This window comes from Primulina eburnea, chromosome 2 (genome assembly GCF_022965805.1).
Source record: "Primulina eburnea isolate SZY01 chromosome 2, ASM2296580v1, whole genome shotgun sequence".
In the NCBI taxonomy this organism is placed as follows: Eukaryota; Viridiplantae; Streptophyta; class Magnoliopsida; order Lamiales; family Gesneriaceae; genus Primulina; species Primulina eburnea.
Genome location: NC_133102.1, coordinates 43,557,221 through 43,576,175, shown reverse-complemented (window position 1 = coordinate 43,576,175; position 18,955 = coordinate 43,557,221). Strand labels below are relative to the sequence as shown.

The 18,955-nt window shown below is 35.8% G+C and overlaps 1 pseudogene; it reads left to right on the top strand.

The window, feature by feature from the left end:
• The first annotated feature begins 952 nt into the window (after window positions 1-952).
• Window positions 953-16,834, top strand: LOC140823428 (K(+) efflux antiporter 2, chloroplastic-like; annotated as a pseudogene).
• Window positions 16,835-18,955: the final 2,121 nt, after the last annotated feature.

Here is an 18,955-nt window from a genome sequence, read left to right as displayed (position 1 = left end):
TGCTATTATTTTAAAGCAGTAATCGTTGTATCTTAAGAAACGAATTTCCAACAACCGTGAGCATCAGGGCAGGGCAATATTGTTTGGTAAAAACTTGTGTGAGACGGTCTCACAAGTAGTATTTGTGAGACAGATCTCTTATTTGGGTCATCCATGAAAAAGTATTATTTTTATGCTAAGAGTATTACTTTTTATTGTGAATATGTGTAGGGTTGACCCGTCTTACATATTAAGATCCGTGAGACGGTCTCACATGAGACCCACTCATATCGTTTTAAGGTAAAAGAATCAAACTCTTGCCTTGATTATTTTCTCGTAGCCTTTTAGTTTACCCATTCTTATCCCGAGATTTTCCAAGAAATAAAAAAGAATATCTACCAACACCTGTCATATTTTAGGTAAAACGTAAAACAACGCTTAGGTTATTACTTTCATAGATCTAATCTTAGTGATCTAAGACATGAGTCGTTACAATATATAAAGGGTGTTTGTAGCGACTGACGTTTTTAAATGAGTGATTAAATTTATAAATTATGAAAAGTCACCAAAAATAAAAATTGAACAATTTTTTAAAAAAGATTGAAAATAAAAAATAGATAGTGTCTAATTAATAAATAATTTTAATATTAAATTTTCTTATCAGGATCACTTCGTGAAAAACATAATTCATTTCCGAGAAAACTAAAGCGAAATATGAGTTTTACAACAAGTAAAATTATTATTTTAGCTAAAAATCAAAAATAACTTTTTTTGGGTGATATAATAAAATAGTTTTAAGTTAAAAATTGATTTTTTTAATTTTATAATAAAAGATAGTTTTTTTAATATTAAAATTTCAACTCTAAGAATTTCTTCTTTCCATCGGATATTTAAACTGAAACGTACACTTGGCTGCCTCCTAAGATTCTTCCACAGAACTACGTTCTCACCAATTGCAAAGGACAAGGTGGCAAAAAGGTCGTGATTTCACGGCCTCCGCACATTTTTTATATATATATATATTTGGATTCAGTTATTTATCCGCACGGGAAATTCAGTTTAGTTAGAAATATATACGAATATTCGCATTCTCCGCTGATGAATCCGTGCATCTTGGCTGTTCATCAAGCTTAATCCCTCAGTTTCGGTATCCCATTTTTACTCATTGTTTGTCAGTGGTGTGTGTGTGTGTATGTGTATCTTGCTCCATTCTGGAGTTAATCGACGCATTGTTTTAGTTTCAGTTACTTTTTGGCGAGGAGTTGATGATTCGTCGAGTCCAGTGTTTTCTGCGAGTTTAATGTAGTTTACTGAGTAAGGGAACTACGAAAAAGTCTGATTGTGAGCTTAAGCTTCTAACTGAAATTCATTTGATGTAGATTGTGTGTGTTTAGATTGGTGCATGCGGTAAGTGTAATTACTCTCTACTAGTTACTCGTGGATAGTTGGGGTATTTTCACCTTATATTTACGATAGTATTGAACTGGATTGGTATACTGCAATAAAGTTGTGTGGAATGGCGAATTGCTTTCACCCTTGATGAGTCACAAAAGGCTAAAACCCTGTGATTATATAATACACAAAAAAAAATAAATCTGAGAACACCATGCGTTTTTCATCACAGATTCTGCCCTTTGTCCTATTTCCAAAGCTGATGATTTCAACGTTCTATGACCTTAACTCTATCTCTGTCTCGCTGTCTACAATAAATAGTTTTTTTTTTTTGTTTTCATTTAATCGGATTAAATTGTTTTTGTGTTTTTTATTTTTCAATAAAGGTTATTTTACTTTTTTTGTGTTTAAATTTTTTTTTTTGTGTTTTAGCAGTTAGGGGCTTTTTTAGTTTGATGATTATGGTTATTTTGTGACAAGCATTAGTAAAGCCTCTAAGAGATTCGTGTTTAATAAATAAAGTTATTCACAAAAGGATGAATTTCAATATATGAAAATATAACAAGATTTTCTCTATGAAGTATATTTAATTATGATCAATAAAAAATATGATTTTATTAAAAAAATCAAACTTTTATTTTTCACCTTAAGGTCTGAAACTGTTCGGGAAAAAGACAATCCCGTGGTGTATGAATCATACTGAATATGACTCACGTCCATGTTCAATAATAAAAACTAAAGAGATTTTATTGATGCAATTGACTATTTAATGTACTTATTGTGATTTGGTAGAGTTTTTTCTTTCTTTGCACTCCTTTTCAGGTTGATCTAGTGCTGGTAACTTTCAGGAAATCAAAGAAGAATATGCAGATGATTATGGGTTTTCCATCATAAAAGGAAAAGAATGATGGATGTTGCATACCGTATATCTCAACCCAATGTGACTCACCGTGGTGAAGTTGCAAGTTGCAGGGTACAAGAAAACTTAAATATGTCGACGAGCTTAAAATATAGTGATTTTAGTTGTAAGTTGTTAAGAAATATGAGACTAGTTCCTAAAGATTATTTACGGAAGAAATTGAAGAAAAGTGTTTTGTGCGCAGGCTGTATAAGAATTTTTGGCAATCCCTCGTTGTGGTATAGTGATGCCAATGGTCATCCATTTTACAACTGTGACCCTATTTTTAAAATGTCAAAGCACGTTAGTTTGCCTCATTGTCAGGGGAATGATTCGATTGCTTATGTAAATGATAATGCTAGTGACATTGAATTGATTGAGAGTGGCAATAATGGAGCTAGCCTTGTGTCTGATGTTTCCAAAGAAAGATCAGGGAAAGAAGAAATTGAGAGTCTTGGTTTGAATGAATTGAAGGAGCTGCTGCAGAAGGCACTGAAAGATTTGGAAGTTGCAAGGTCTAATAGTATCATGTTTGAGGAAAAAGCCCAGAGTATATCAGAAGCTGCTATAGCACTTAAAGATGAAGCTGTAAAGGCTTGGGACGAGGTAAATATTTCTCTTGGTAATATTCAAGATATAGTGAATGAAGAGGCTATTGCTAAGGAAGGCATTCATAAAGCAATGACACGCCTTCCTTTGGCTGAGGTAAAATTCCAAGCAGCAGTTGATTCACTGAAAATCCTGAAAGAGAACAACAATTCTCCTAAAGAATTGAGAGAAAGTGCTTCAGATGATGAAAATGGAGTCGAACAATCAAGTTCGTCAATGGAAGATGAGGAAACACTTTTGGCTGCTAAGGATGAAATGAGAGAGTGTCACAGTCATTTAGAAAATTGTGAGTCTCAGCTCAAAAGGTTACAAAACAGGAAAGAGGAGTTGCAACAGGAATTGGACAGGCTGAACGATGTTGCAGAGCAGGCACAGATTAGAGTGTCTAAGGCAGAGGAAGATGTTACAAACATCATGCTTCTTGCCGAGAAAGTAGTTGCGTGTGAACTGAAGGCCACACAAAACGTTGATGATGCTGATATTGCATTACAGAGAGCCGTAAAGAAACTTGCCTCTTCCAAGGGTGATGCTGTAGATTCTACAGTTGAGGACAGAATTGCTGAAGAGATATCTCAAGAAAAATCTGAAGACGGCATTCTTGAGGAACGAGAAGTGCTAGCTGAAGTTGCTGAGATACTTGAATCTTTACCACGTGGCCAGTCAGAGGAACTAATCTTGTCAGATGCAAGTGACAGAGAGAACAAAAAGTTGAGCCTGGACATTCCAAAAGACCCTGAAGCAGATACAGAGAAGTTGAAAACAATTCAAAGTAAGATACAGGAAATACAGAAACAAGCAACAAGAGAGGGTTAACCTTTGACCTCTCCAAAAGCATTGATAAAAAATCCTCTCGTTTCTTTTCAGCCTCATTTTTCTCTTCTATAGAGGGGGATGAGTTCACACCAGCTTCAGTTTTTCACGTTCTTGTAGAGTCTGCTAGAAAGCAACTTCCAAAGTTGGTGTTTGGGTCCCTACTTGTTGGAGCTGGGTAAGGTTATTAGTTATGGACAATTTTAGTACAATTGCTAAAAGAACATTAATCTATTTATATAGGTTGACCGAAGCTATTATGTTTTAATAATAATGAAATCAAATAATTTGCTTCATTTTAGCTTTGTTTTAACGGTAAAAGATTTTTTTATTTTCATGAACTCCTGAAATAAAACACAGTTTTGCATTCTATATCCAACGGGGTGGAAGGGTTGCTCAGCTATTTCAGCAGCCAGATATTATCAGTACCAGTGTTGATGAAGTATCAGCTACTACAAAGCCACTAGTTCCACGCATTGAACAGCTTCGCCATAAAATGAAGAAACTGGTCAAAATGCTTCCTCACCAAGAGGCATGACTTAGTTTCCTTTCCATGTGGTTTATTGGATAAAACCCTTTTATTTCTTTGTTCATGCTATGGGATACTACCCCAGTTTGTAATTTTAATTATCTTCATTTCAGATAAATGAGGAGGAAGCTTCCTTATTTGACATGCTGTGGTTACTACTTGCCAGTGTTATATTCGTACCACTTTTCCTGAAAATTCCTGGAGGTAAACTGAACGTGAGTCTGTTTGCTCCCAGACCCCAGTTAAAAAAGAAAAAAGAGAAGTGTTCTAGAATCCTCCATACATTCTTTCCGAGTAAATAGCGAATTATCGCAACCTATGTCAACATCTCTGTCTTCATCATCTTGGTCCCATGCTCTTTTTTTTTTCTTTTTGGTATGATATACTCAAATTTGCTAAACTTACTCTTGCAGGCCAATGTAGTAATATGTCTGGTCACATTTGTGATGTTTTCGAATTCGACCATGTCATACGAATCAAATAGCCTTTGTTCCTGTGTGAATTTGCACAACAAAATTGCTATTACTGATGTATCTTCTCTATGCTGCATAATGTAGGCAGTCCTGTTCTTGGATACTTGGCTGCTGGAATCTTAATTGGACCTTATGGTCTATCTATTATCCATAATATACACGAAACGAAGGCAATAGCTGAGTTTGGAGTTGTCTTCTTGTTATTCAATATCGGTCTTGAGGTATGGCCTACAAAGTTTCCAAGTTTGAATTTTGCGGAAGCATCACCTTCACGTGAACAATTAATAGTGATGAGAGGCAATCTATGACAAATTGCATTTCTGCAGCTCTCTGTTGAAAGGCTGAGTTCCATGAAAAAATATGTTTTCGGATTGGGTTCTGCTCAGGTGACCGAATATGCATTGACTTGTTAATTCTTACCTCATATCTGTCTTCTGATATCTACTCTGAACACAAATTTCCTGTTCAAGACTTCTCTAAGGTGCATCTACAAATGCAGGTCTTGGTGACAGCTGTTGTTGCTGGCCTGTTAGCTCATTTTGTTGCTGGTCAGCCTAGTCCTGCTGCAATTGTCATTGGGAATGGCCTTGCATTATCTTCAACTGCTGTTGTTTTGCAGGTAAACATCATTGAGGCAGTGTATGCGCAAGTCTTATGGAGTTATATATTGACTCTCCTTTTCTAATGGTTTTCATTGTAATATTGTGCTTTTTTGGCAGTGTGTTTGATTTGCGTGCAACTTGTCAGATTCTAGTAATATCACTTCAGAGCTATTATAATGTTTTATCCGGGATATCTATAGGTCCTGCAGGAACGTGGTGAGAGCACATCGCGCCATGGCCGAGCCACTTTTTCTGTTTTACTCTTTCAGGTATCTGCATTCTAATCTGTTAGAGTATTATTTTTCATATTTTCTCGGACCTGCTATTATTGGGCTCCCTTGTCTTATCGTTGCTTGTATTTTGTAAACTTCTTTTACTCCCACTCCCTCAGCCCCCGTTTATGAGCTTTGGTGGTAAATATTTATACAGGCTATTCATTTTCGCTTTTCAGGACTTGGCTGTGGTAGTTTTGCTTATCCTGATTCCACTTTTATCACCAAGTTCATCTAAAGGAGGGGTAATAAATTTGCTTTGTTGAATATGGATTGAAAAGACTCGTATGAATAATGAGATGATGTCCCATCTGCATATTTTTATTTTAATGCTAATTAATGTTGTTCATAAAAGCAATTTTGTTCACAGTTGTTTATTGCACTCCTTGATTTTGTATGCTTGTTATATTAATTGTAAGAACCAGCTATATTTTTTGTTGATACTGCATCCTATGAAGTTATGGTTGCCGATATTTCTGTGTTTTTTAGGTTGGTTTCCAAGCCATTGCCGAAGCACTTGGATTGGCAGCCATCAAGGCAGTTGTAGCTATCTCAGCGATAATTGCTGGAGGCCGCTTGGTAAGCATTGATAATCTTCTGACACTTTGGAGCACCCTTGCATTTGGTGCTAGATTTTTTTGCTTTAGCAAAGTCATTTTGACAAGAAGTTTGAATAGAGCTTGTATGTTATCTTTGTTATCAAAGTATGCACAACGTTATCACGTGAAAATATGGGATGCTAATGCACTGTAGGGAACTTGAATTTTCTCCTGTAATATGTGGTAGTTGCTTACTTGCTTATTATACTAATATTTTTATAACGAAAAAATTGTGTTCTGTTCATTCCAGCTTCTTCGCCCGATTTATAAGCAAATTGCGGATAATCAAAATGCAGAAATTTTTTCTGCGAATACTCTTCTTGTTATCCTGGGGACTAGTCTCCTAACTGCCAGGGTGAGAGAACTCTAGTTTTTGGATGTTATTCTATGTGCTCATCTTAATTGAGTAACTTGTGAATTTTCTAAATAATTATGATACAATTCATTTTGTGATTAAAACAGGCTGGCCTTTCCATGGCTTTGGGAGCATTTTTGGCTGGTTTGCTTTTAGCAGAAACCGAGTTTTCATTGCAGGTTGAATCTGACATTGCTCCATACCGTGGTCTTCTACTGGGTCTCTTTTTCATGACGGTATACTCTTTAATCAGGAGTGCCTGTTAATCCTATCATCAATTGTTTGATTACATTTCACTGCTGATTTACATTTGCCTCTGGGAGTTTTTCTTGTAAAATTTATATTTATTCCTTGTATCAGTGCATTGTCTTAGAAAATATTGCCTCACATAATGTGTGTTTCAGAACATTACATTTCATGAGATTGTTTTATCTTTCCAATTCTTGTTCATTTGAATGTTTCCATGGTATTACTCCATTTGCTTCATGTTTAATTTGATATCTTTTTTTACCTAAGAGTACCTCCAGAGTTTCCAGCCGTTATGACTCAAAGCATGCATAATATGTTCCAGGTTGGGATGTCCATAGATCCAAAACTTCTAGTTTCGAACTTTCCAGTTGTTACTGGAGCATTAGGACTTCTAATAGTCGGCAAGACAATCTTGGTTGTGCTAGTTGGCAGGATTTTTGGTATTTCAATCGTATCAGCAATAAGAGTTGGTCTTCTACTTGCCCCGGGTGGAGAATTTGCTTTTGTAGCTTTTGGTGAAGCAGTTAATCAGGTTTGATTCTCACGTATTATGTGTGATTTCAGATTGTGCTGCTGCTTAGCTTAATGTGGTGCACATGAAACATTAAATTTCTGGAATATCTTTGTAGCTTTTGTATCTCAGAAATAGAGTAGTAATCTTATTTCTTGTTGCTGATTAATGATTTTAACACTTAATGAATACTGCATCATGACAATGAAGCTAGTATATTTAAATCAGGCTGATGATATGTTTTTCCACTTCCACCAAAAATCTAATTCTTCTCCAAAAAATAAAGAAATTAGCACCGTATGCACTTGTTTAATGTTCTTTGTTCTTCCCTTATTCCTGTCAAGCAGCACTTTCCTCACAAAATTATAACTTATTGATAGAGAGCACAGTCATAAAATGGGACTTGAAAATCAGGGAAACTAATTACCATTTGGTCTATTAATTCAACCAATTCTCTGGCCTTCTTGCAGGGTATAATGTCTACAAAAATGTCGTCGTTGCTTTTTCTTGTGGTTGGAATTTCCATGGCCCTCACACCATGGTTAGCTGCTGGAGGCCAATTGATTGCCTCACGGTTTGAGCTACATGACGTCCGGAGTTTATTGCCTGTGGAAAGTGAGGTAGATTGCTGTAACATTCTGTCATTACTGAATAAGTCAGCTAATAACGTCACCATTATCACAGTTGGCACTGTTTTCTTGTTTAGAATTGCTTGAACTTATTTTGTATCCCATCAAGTTGGTATTCTTTGATGACTGCTAAATGATGGCCGTAGAAAAATATTTTGGTCTTACCACGTGGGAAAAATTCACAACTTAGTTTATTATTTTTTATCTCTTTTATTCATTAATCCTGCATGTGAAGTCCCTTGGATGTCGGTGTTCTACTTAAATATTTCTTCCTATGAGATCATATCATAAATAAAGCAAGCAATATGTTGTAGCCGCAAGCATGTTCACATTAGTTTCAGTGTTTTATGTATCCTAGTGAAATATCATAATATTTTCCTGGTTTCTTCAGACAGATGATTTGCGAGATCATATAATTATATGTGGTTTTGGACGAGTTGGTCAGGTATTGCATATATCCAACTAATCATGATTCTTTAAAATCATTGAAGTGATTATCACCTATCACATCTGTGAATCTTATTCTAATTTTGTCCTAGGCTTATCTGATTTTTGTTGTGAATCTTACAGATTATAGCACAGCTTCTTTCTGAAAGATTGATTCCATTTGTTGCACTTGATGTCAGAAGGTGTAAATCCTTTTCCCAAACTCCATTAACTACGCAAAGTAATTTCTGTGGCAGAAATAATTATTTGGGTAGAAATCCTCCTTCTATTGCCAGAAGACAGAAGTCAATTTCTCGCTGTCTGCCATTGATTAGTTTTCAGAGAGCTGGTATTTGTCATAAAACTATACAAGTTAAAGAACTTTTGTGTACAGACAAGGTCGTAACTCCACAAGTATCTTCAACAACTAAAGGTGGTTGATATGGGGTGGCGGATTGTGATTTTAATGTTGCACATGAAATCAAAGAGTTTTGTTCTGATCTGGTTGTACCGTGTAGCATCTTCCTGCTTCGATTCTTGAGCGAACATGTTCTGTTTTTGGGGAGTAGTTTATTTTTGTTTGGACATGACACTGCTAAATGTATCGATCACCTTTATGTGCAACCTGCCATCATCGACTCTAGAACTAGCTAACAATTCAAAAGGTATACCGCCAAATAGGAACGAACTAGCCAAATTGGATGTGCCATGTTCATTACGTTCCTGCCTTCCGACTAGGAAGTCAATTAGGCCCGTTTTTTATCCTGAATGAATGGATTAAGGGTCTTCCGCATATCTTGCTCATCCGACATGTCATGTTTTTTTTTATTGGAGACCTAACTGGAAAAGGCACCTGTCCCAAGCTTATTGTCCCTCTTTCCTACTCCCCCGGTATTCCTATCAATACTTCGGTTTTCAAGAAGCAGGAAGTGTTTCAAAAGAGTGCTGTTTATGTATCACATGCATGGTGCTATGCAGAGGGCAAAGTAGCACATCCCGAAAACTGTTGCACCAGTCCATACATCCCTTCATATATATGTTGTATAATTTACGATCTTATGTTCTCTAAAATACTTGGGTATTTTTATAACCTTGATGAAACCCACTTACTCATGGTCAAAGAAGACAAATCTAATTTGTAAATGCCACAACTTAACTTTACATTTGAATGCTTATTTTAAGTGTTATGCTTATTTTTAAGTGTTATCATCACAGCGACCGAGTTGCTGTTGGTCGAGCACTTGACCTTCCTGTATATTTTGGTGATGCTGGTAGTCGAGAGGTAATTTAAATGATTAAAGGTTGATTGTGGTGCAGTTGAAAAATAAGTCAGTTTGTAACCTTATTTTTTATGGTTTCCAGGTCCTTCACAAGATTGGAGCCGAAAGAGCATGTGCTGCGGCTGTAACTTTAGATAGTCATGGAGCAAATTATAGAACAGTTTGGGCTCTGAGCAAGTATTTTCCCAATGTTAAAACATTTGTCCGTGCTCATGATGTTGATCATGGCCTCAACTTAGAAAAGGCTGGAGCAACAGCGGTATTTTTCGGCTTTCGGCTCTAGCAGTTTAAAATCTCTAGAGGAATTCATGCTCTTTAAAATATCATTCTTTATCTCTGCAAATGACAATTTTGTAACAGGTTGTCCCCGAGACTTTGGAACCAAGTTTGCAGTTAGCAGCTGCTGTCCTTGCACAAGTAAGTATACCAACCCATGAAAGAATTGTTACCCTTTATGACCAGAGCTGATTCATTGGAATAAATTTGTTATCATCTAGATTGCGATAAAACTGTAATTCTGTTTTATTGTTATTTGGTTGGAGCAATTTCCTCCTTCTTCGTCATAATATATTTTTGGTTGACGATATAATTTGATTTTAAAAGAGAGTTGGTTGTGTCGACAAGAATATTCAATGAGATGGGGCCAAAGGTGGCATACTTTGAATGGAATGAATAAAAAAAGAAACGTGTGGTTGCAATTCAAACAGTAGACGGAAATATGAATACGCGTTTTTAACGCGTATTCACACGGTCAGGAGGCTCTATAAATAGAGCTCCCCCTTTTCATTTCAAATTATCCCTTCTTCGAGTTTTCTCTCATATAGCATTTGAGTGCTTAGTTCTATAATATTTGTGAGGTGTTTGTTCTTCTGTATTAAGAGAGTTGTGTTCTCTTTGGAAACACAGTGAGTGAGTTGTACACCACAAAATATTATAGTGGAAATTCTTTTCATCTTGCCCGTGGTTTTTACCCTAATAATTTTTAGGGGTTTTCCACGTAAATCTCGGTGTCCAGTTTATTCTTTATTTTCGACTTTTATTATCTCAAATTCCGCACGTGGGACCAACAAGTGGTATCAGAGCCTTGGTTTAAAATTTCTTAAAATTCTGAGTATGCTCTGTGGTTGCAGCCTAGACTGATCTTCCACATCAGAAAAGAGTTTTTGAAATTTTTTTTTATTAAGGCGGGATTAATTTTGTCCAGTCTACAAAATTGTTGTAGAGATAATGGCGGGAAGGTACGAGATAGCAAAGTTCAACGGAAGCAATTTTATGCTGTGGAAAATAAAGATACAAGCAGTTTTAAGAAAGGAGAATTGCTTGGCGGCTATTGGAGATAGACCGGTGGAGATTACGGATGATGGAAAGTGGAATGAGATGAATAATAATGCTGTTGCCAATTTACACTTGGCTATAGCAGACGAAGTTTTGTCAAGTATCTCTGAGATAAAAACAGCCAAAGTTATCTGGGATACTTTGACAAAGATATACGAGGTCAAGTCCCTACACAACATGATTTTCCTAAAGAGAAGGCTTTATACTCTTCGGATGGCGGAATCTTCATCGATGACCGACCATATCAATACACTAAATACTCTATTTGCCCAACTCACTTCCATGGGGCATAAAATAGGGGAAAATGAACGTGCGGAGCTTCTACTTCAAAGTCTACCAGATTCATATGATCAACTTATCATCAACATTACCAACAATATTCTTATGGGCTTTCTAAGATTCGACGATGTCTTAACTGCGGTTCTCGGAGAAGAAAGCCGACGCAAGAATAAGGAAGACAGGTTGGTAAGCTCGAAGCAGGCAGAGGCTTTGCCGATGATAAGAGGAAGATTTATGGACCGTGACTCCAGTGGGAGCCAAAGACGGGGTAGATCAAAGTCGAGAAGTAAGAAGAAAAATATTTACTGCTTTAAATGTGGCGGTAAAGGGCACTTCAAGAAAGAGTGTACGAGTATTGATAAAAGTTTCAAGGAAATGTGGCCAGTACTTCAGGCAGTGGTGAAATATTATTCAGCGAAGCAGCAACTGTTGCAGAAGGCAGACACAAATTTTGTGACACATGGATTATGGATTCAGGAGCGACGTGGCATATGACGTCTCGGAGAGAATGGTTTGATCATTATGAACCAGTCTCAGGAGGATCTGTATTCATGGGAAATGATCATGCCTTGGAAATCGCTGGGGTCGGTACTATCAAAATTAAAATGTTTGATGGCACCATTCGCACCATACAGGAGGTACGACATGTGAAAGGACTGACGAAAAATCTTTTGTCCTTGGGGCAATTGGATGACATCGGGTGCAAAACTCGGATCGAGAACGGGATCATGAAAATTGTGAAAGACGCGCTTGTGGTTATGAAGGCGGAAAAGATTGCTGCAAATCTGTATGTACTTTTGGGGAAAACACACAAAGAGGCAGAACTAGCTGTTGCATCAATTGGTTCAGGAGAAGAATTAACAGTGTTATGGCATAGAAAGCTCGGGCATATGTCAGAACGGGGGTTGAAAATTCTCTCAGAACGGAAGCTGCTGCCGGGACTTACAAAAGTGTCACTACCCTTTTGTGAGCATTGTGTTACCAGTAAACAACACAGATTAAAGTTTGGCACTTCTACTGCCAGAAGCAAAAGCATATTAGAGCTGATTCATTCGGATGTTTGGCAAGCACCGGTTGTATCCCTAGGAGGAGCGAGATACTTTGTCTCGTTCATTGATGATTTCTCTAGGAGATGTTGGGTGTATCCAATCAAGAAGAAATCAGATGTTTTCCAGCTCTTCAAAGAATTCAAAGCGCGGGTTGAACTTGATTCTGAAAAGAAAATCAAGTGTCTGAGGACTGACAATGGAGGAGAATATACCGGTGATGAGTTTGATGCATTTCGTCAACATGAGGGCATCAAAAGACAGTTTACGACGGCTTACACACCTCAACAGAATGGAGTGGCGGAGCGGATGAACAGGACCTTGTTAGACAAAACAAGAGCTATGTTGAGGACTGCGGGTCTAGACAAGTCATTTTGGGCGGAAGCAGTCAAAACCGCTTGTTATATTATCAATCGTTCTCCTTCAGTGGCGATTGATCTGAAGACTCCGATGGAGATGTGGACCGGGAAGCCGACAGATTATTCTCATTTGCATACATTTGGAAGTCCGGTGTACGTTCTGTACAATGAGCAAGAAAGATCGAAGTTGGATTCGAAATCCAGAAAATGTATCTTCTTGGGTTATGCTGATGGAGTAAAGGGGTTTCGCTTGTGGGATCCTACTGTTCACAAGCTTGTCATCAGCATAGATGTTATCTTCGAGGAAGATAAAGTAAAGGGAGGCAAAGGCACACCGAATTCAGAAACTACTATTTTTCAGGTTGAAAATAAGACAGACGAAGGTCAAGTTTCTTGTGAAGCAGTACCAAAGCACGAAGAACAAGAACATGTTGAGTCTGAGGTTCCCAATGTGAGGCAGTCAACTCGAGACAGAAGACCACCAGGTTGGCTTTCAGATTATGTCACTGAAAGCAACATTGCATATTGTCTATTATCAGAGGATGGTGAGCCATCGAGTTTCCACGAGGCTACTCAAAGTTTGGATGTATCCTTGTGGATGATAGCAATGCAAGAAGAGTTGGAGGCATTAGACAAGAATAAAACTTGGGATCTTGTTACATTACCACGTGGGAGGAAAGCCATTGGAAACAGATGGGTCTATAAGATCAAGCGTGATGGCAATAACCAAGTGGAGCGGTATCGTGCTAGATTGGTGGTAAAAGGGTATGCTCAGAAAGAAGGCATTGACTTCAATGAGATATTTTCTCATGTGGTTCGGCTTACAACAGTCAGAGTAGTGTTGACATTGTGTGCGGTGTTTGACCTACATCTAGAACAGCTAGATGTAAAAACAGCGTTTCTTCATGGAGTCTTGAAGAAGAAATCTATATGCTCCAGCCAGAAGGTTTTGCGGAAAAAGGCAAAGAGAACTTGGTTTGCAGGTTGAACAAATCTCTGTACGGTCTCAAACAGGCGCCGAGGTGTTGGTACAAGAGATTTGATTCCTATATCATGAGCCTTGGATACAACAGATTGAGTGCAGACCCTTGTACGTATTTCAAGAGGTCTGGTGATGATTATATCATTTTGCTGTTGTATGTGGACGACATGTTGGTAGCAGGCCCCAACAAAGATCAGGTCCAAGGATTGAAGGCACAGTTGGCTAGGGAATTTGATATGAAGGACTTGGGACCAGCAAACAAGATTCTAGGGATGCAAGTTCACCGAGACAGAAATAACAGAAAGATTTGGCTTTCTCAGAAAAATTATTTGAAGAAAGTCTTGCAACGCTTCAACATGCAAGATAGTAAGCCAATATCGACCCCTCTTCCTGTTAACTTCAAGTTATCCTCAGAGATGTGTCCTAGCAGTGAAGCAGAGAGGATGGAGATGTCTCGAGTATCATATGCATCAGCAGTGGGAAGTTTGATGTTCGCCATGATCTGTACAAGACCGGACATTGCTCAAGCAGTGGGAGCAGTTAATCGGTATATGGCGAATCCTGGACGAGAGCATTGGAGCACTGTGAAGAGGATCCTTAGATACATTAAGGGTACCTCGAATGCTGCATTATGTTATGGAGGATCGGATTTTACACTCAGGGGCTATGTCGATTCAGATTATGCAGGTGATCCTGATAAGAGGAAATCTACTACTGGTTATGTGTTTACGCTTGCAGGGGAGCAGTAAGCTGGGTTTCAAAACTGCAGACGATTGTGGCGTTATCTACAACAGAGGCAGAATACATGGCAGCTACTCAAGGTTGTAAGGAGACAATATGGATTAAAAGGTTATTGGAGGAGATCGGGCACAAACAAGAGAATGTTTCTTTGTTTTGTGACAGTCAGAGTGCCTTGCACATCGCAAGGAATCCAGCCTTTCATTCCAGGACGAAACACATTGGAGTACAATTTCATTTTGTGCGAGAAGTGGTAGAAGAAGGAAGCGTGGATATGCAGAAGATCCATACTAAGGATAACATAGCTGATTTTCTGACCAAGCCAGTAAACATTGAAAAGTTTGAGTGGTGTAGATCCTCAAGTGGCCTAACGGAAACGTAAGCAGCGGGTAATGGCAAGATTGAAAGGATGTGTGGAGATGTGTTTGATTCTCAATCAAATCTCCAAGTGGGAGAAATGTCGACAAGAATATTCAATGAGATGGGGCCAAAGGTGGCATACTTTGAATGGAATGAATAAAAAAAGAAACGTGTGGTTGCAATTCAAACAGTAGACGGAAATATGAATACGCGTTTTTAACGCGTGTTCACACGGTCAGGAGGCTCTATAAATAGAGCTCCCCCTTTTCATTTCAAATTATCCTTTCTTCGAGTTTTCTCTCATATAGCATTTGAGTGCTTAGTTCTATAATATTTGTGAGGTGTTTGTTCTCCTGTATTAAGAGAGTTGTGTTCTCTTTGGAAACACAGTGAGTGAGTTGTACACCACAAAATATTATAGTGGAAATTCTTTTCATCTTGCCCGTGGTTTTTACCCTAATAATTTTTAGGGGTTTTCCACGTAAATCTCGGTGTCCAGTTTATTCTTTATTTTCGACTTTTATTATCTCAAATTCCGCACGTGGGACCAACAGGTTGTTGGACACACGCTTTGGATATGCATAAGTTCAATATATATGTTGAAATATTTTTTTTTTCTGAAAATAAACAAATTAGAAGATGCATACATTTAAGAGCATTGGGATTTTTGTGGCATCACATATTTGGTGTAGAAAATTAGTTCGTATTGGGCTCTATTGCTTAATTTGTTATAGACAAAAACTTGTGTGAGAGAGTGTCACGGGTCGTATTTTATGAGACAAATATCTTATTTGGGTCATCCATGAAAAAGTATTATTTTTTATGCTAAGAGTATTACTTTTTGTTGTGAATATCGATATGGTTGACCCGTCTCACAGATAAAGATTCGTGAGACCGTCTTAGAAGAGACCTATTCTTTGTTAAAAAAAAGTTTGTAGGGAGATGAGGCTTTTTGGCCAAACCACTATCTATCTTCTCACGGAAAAATTGGGTCGTGGACCCTAGTCAAATTTGATTTCTTAAAAAAAATGACATTTTGTTGAAATGGGAATTGTCCTAAGATCTATATCTTTGTATAAATGAAGATGAACCTTTATGTATGGTGATCATAATTTGGTTTTTTTTTTATCTATTCCAAGCATGTATTGGCTGTTTACTTGGCTTGCTTATTCAAAAAACTCTTGTCACTAATGGTTGCACATTATTTTAGGCTAAACTGCAGACGTCAGAGATAGCTGCTGCAATTAACGAATTTAGATCCCGCCACCTATCTGAGCTTACTGAGGTATGCAACATTTTGTATTTATTGTTAATTAACATCAAATAACTTGGAAGTCTCATTTCCTACACAAGGTCTAAATTACATCTACACATCTTATGGTAGATCTAGGATAATCATTCTCATCACCAGATTTGTGTTGGAGTCAGCTACATGAATCTCTAACTCGAACTTTTTTCTGATCTTCACATCAGTTAAAACTGGAAGATGAAAATTATTTGATGTCATTCGAGAAATTCGTTCGTACAACAATATGGCAAGCAGTGTGAATCCAAGTTTTAGGCTTGCCTTAGAGAGTGTCTGTCACATCTTTAGGCCTAAACTCTTGTTCTTGTAATTTACCTACATATTATTTTGATACAATTCTTTCTTCTCTCTGTGTGTGTCTCCAGCTTTGTGAGGCAAGTGGAAGCTCTCTTGGTTACGGATTTACTCGAGTTAGTAAACCTAAGCCTCAACCTTCGGACTCTTCCGACGAGAACCAATTCAGTGGAGGAGCATTGGCAATATGACCTGTCACACAGTATATAAGCGTAGGGAGACAAGATGATTTTATTCAAAGTTGCGATGGTTGGGAGAAAAAACACGATGGTATATATATTTTACCACATTGGTAAAAAAAAAATGTATACACACAGCAGCAGCAGCAGAAATTCATACACTGAGAACTAATGGCAGAAAGATTAATCAAACATTAATTATGGGAGGCATTTAATCCTTGGTTGACTGGACTTATATTTTTAACTGCCTTCGTTATTAGTTGATTGGTGTAATCTTACATAGAAATTCTGTCAAAATTATGCTTGCAGCGTGGGGTTGTCGGGGTTATCACCAATGGGATAATATCTAAGCACCAAATTCGAAGTACAAGATTTCAGAATCCAAAGAAATACAAAGAATAGACCAACAAGATATTAGTATCCTAGATCTTTGGTTCAGCATGTTTCGAGCATAAATGTCGTAAATAAAACCATTTCTTTCTGAGAAACGTGCACTGCGATATTTTGTCTACAAATTATGTCTGGCTAGATTAACTCGTGCAGCAAAGTGGTCTACTCCAGTTTGTTGCTGTAGCCTTGTATTACGACAGGATGGATACCTGTAAAGAATGAAATAAGTCAAATAACAAATCTATATACCTATAAAAGTGTGGATGAAGGGCATTGTTTTCCAATTGTGCAATGACATAATTAACCTTCTATTCACACTTCAAGATTAGAATGTAACTCCTACATTAATTTTATCAAATAACTCATCTTTATACTACATTTAAATATTTTATCCTTTTAATTCTCTTTATCTATATCTATATACCTACAAAAGTGTGGATGAAGGGCATTGTTTTCCAATTGTGCAATGACATAATTAACCTTCTATTCACACTTCAAGATTAGAATGTAACTCCTACATTAATTTTATCAAATAACTCATCTTTATACTACATTTAAATATTTTATCCTTTTAATTCTCTTTACATGTTTTTCCAATGATTTTATTGTAATTTTGTAATTATATTTTTATTGAAATTTCTAATTGAGTAATAAATTATAGTATCACAAAAATATATATGAACGTCTACTTCTTTTGTTATATTTCAAATTTTAATGTTTAAAATCATATAGTTTCAATTCTATATTTAATAATTATTATATGAGCTTATTTGATATTTACCATATAATCTTATTTGAATGTGCGTTTTTTTTACATATATTGATTTATTTATTATCTTAAAACTTATTTAACAAGAAATTAACAGTCATCTTACTCTACGAAAGATCGATATATAGAATTTATTATCTATTATATATAAAATTGTAAAAATAAAAAGTAAAAAAAAAATTTAATTTAAGAGGTTAAATTAATATACGTGGTGCATACTAGAAAATCATACTAATAGTTTAAAATCTATATCTAATAATTATTAAATGATTTTATTTGATATTTACCATATAATCTTATTTGAATGTACATTTCTTTACATATGTTGATTTATTTATTATTTTAAAACTTATTTAACAAGAAAATAATAGTCATCAATATTAGTCTACCAAAGATCGATATATAGAATTTATTATCCATGATATATAATTGTACAAATAAAAAGTAAAAAAATTCTTTAGGAGGTTAGATTAAATATTATGAATTATATTTTGCTATCAATATTACTATTTCATTTGTTTTAATAGTGTTTTTATGAGTTAATTACGGTGATTTTAAATTTATAATTGGAAAATTTTTCTATCATCCACACATTTGTATGTATATAGAATGAAATAATTTTTTTAAAATGAAATATGACATAATTAAATATTATATGAAAAATTGATAAGGGAAAAAAGTCATCTTTACATATATTGATTTATTAATTATTTTAAAATTTATTTAACAAAAATTAATAGTCATCAATGTTAGTCTACGAAAGATCGATATATAAAATTTATAATCCATGATATAGAATTGTAAAAATAAAAAGTAAAAAAAAAATTTAAGAGGTTAAATTAAATATTATGAGTTATATTTTACTATCAATATTACTATTTCATTTGTATTAATATTTTTTTTAAGAGTTAGTCATAGTGATTTTAAATTGATAATTATTTGTCTTTAGTACGCTTCGTTTTTTTAGATTATGATTTATACATTGGTAAAATACATAATTTGGTTGATTTTTAGGTTATTATGATTTATACGTTGTGTTTGAATATATAATTTTTTTAAAAAATTTTGTTTCAGTTCATTTTGTTCTATATATTATGTTCATTACAATTTATTATATAACATAAAATTAACTGCTTGAATTTTAATTTGGGAAACAATTTTGAAAGTAAGTTATATAAGTTTTTATAAATCGTCTAATATGATAAAAAATTAAGCTCAGATAAATAACAAAATGATTCAAATTATTTTTTAGAAAATCATATTTTTTTAATTTTTATAATATAATTGAAATTACGTGCAACGCAC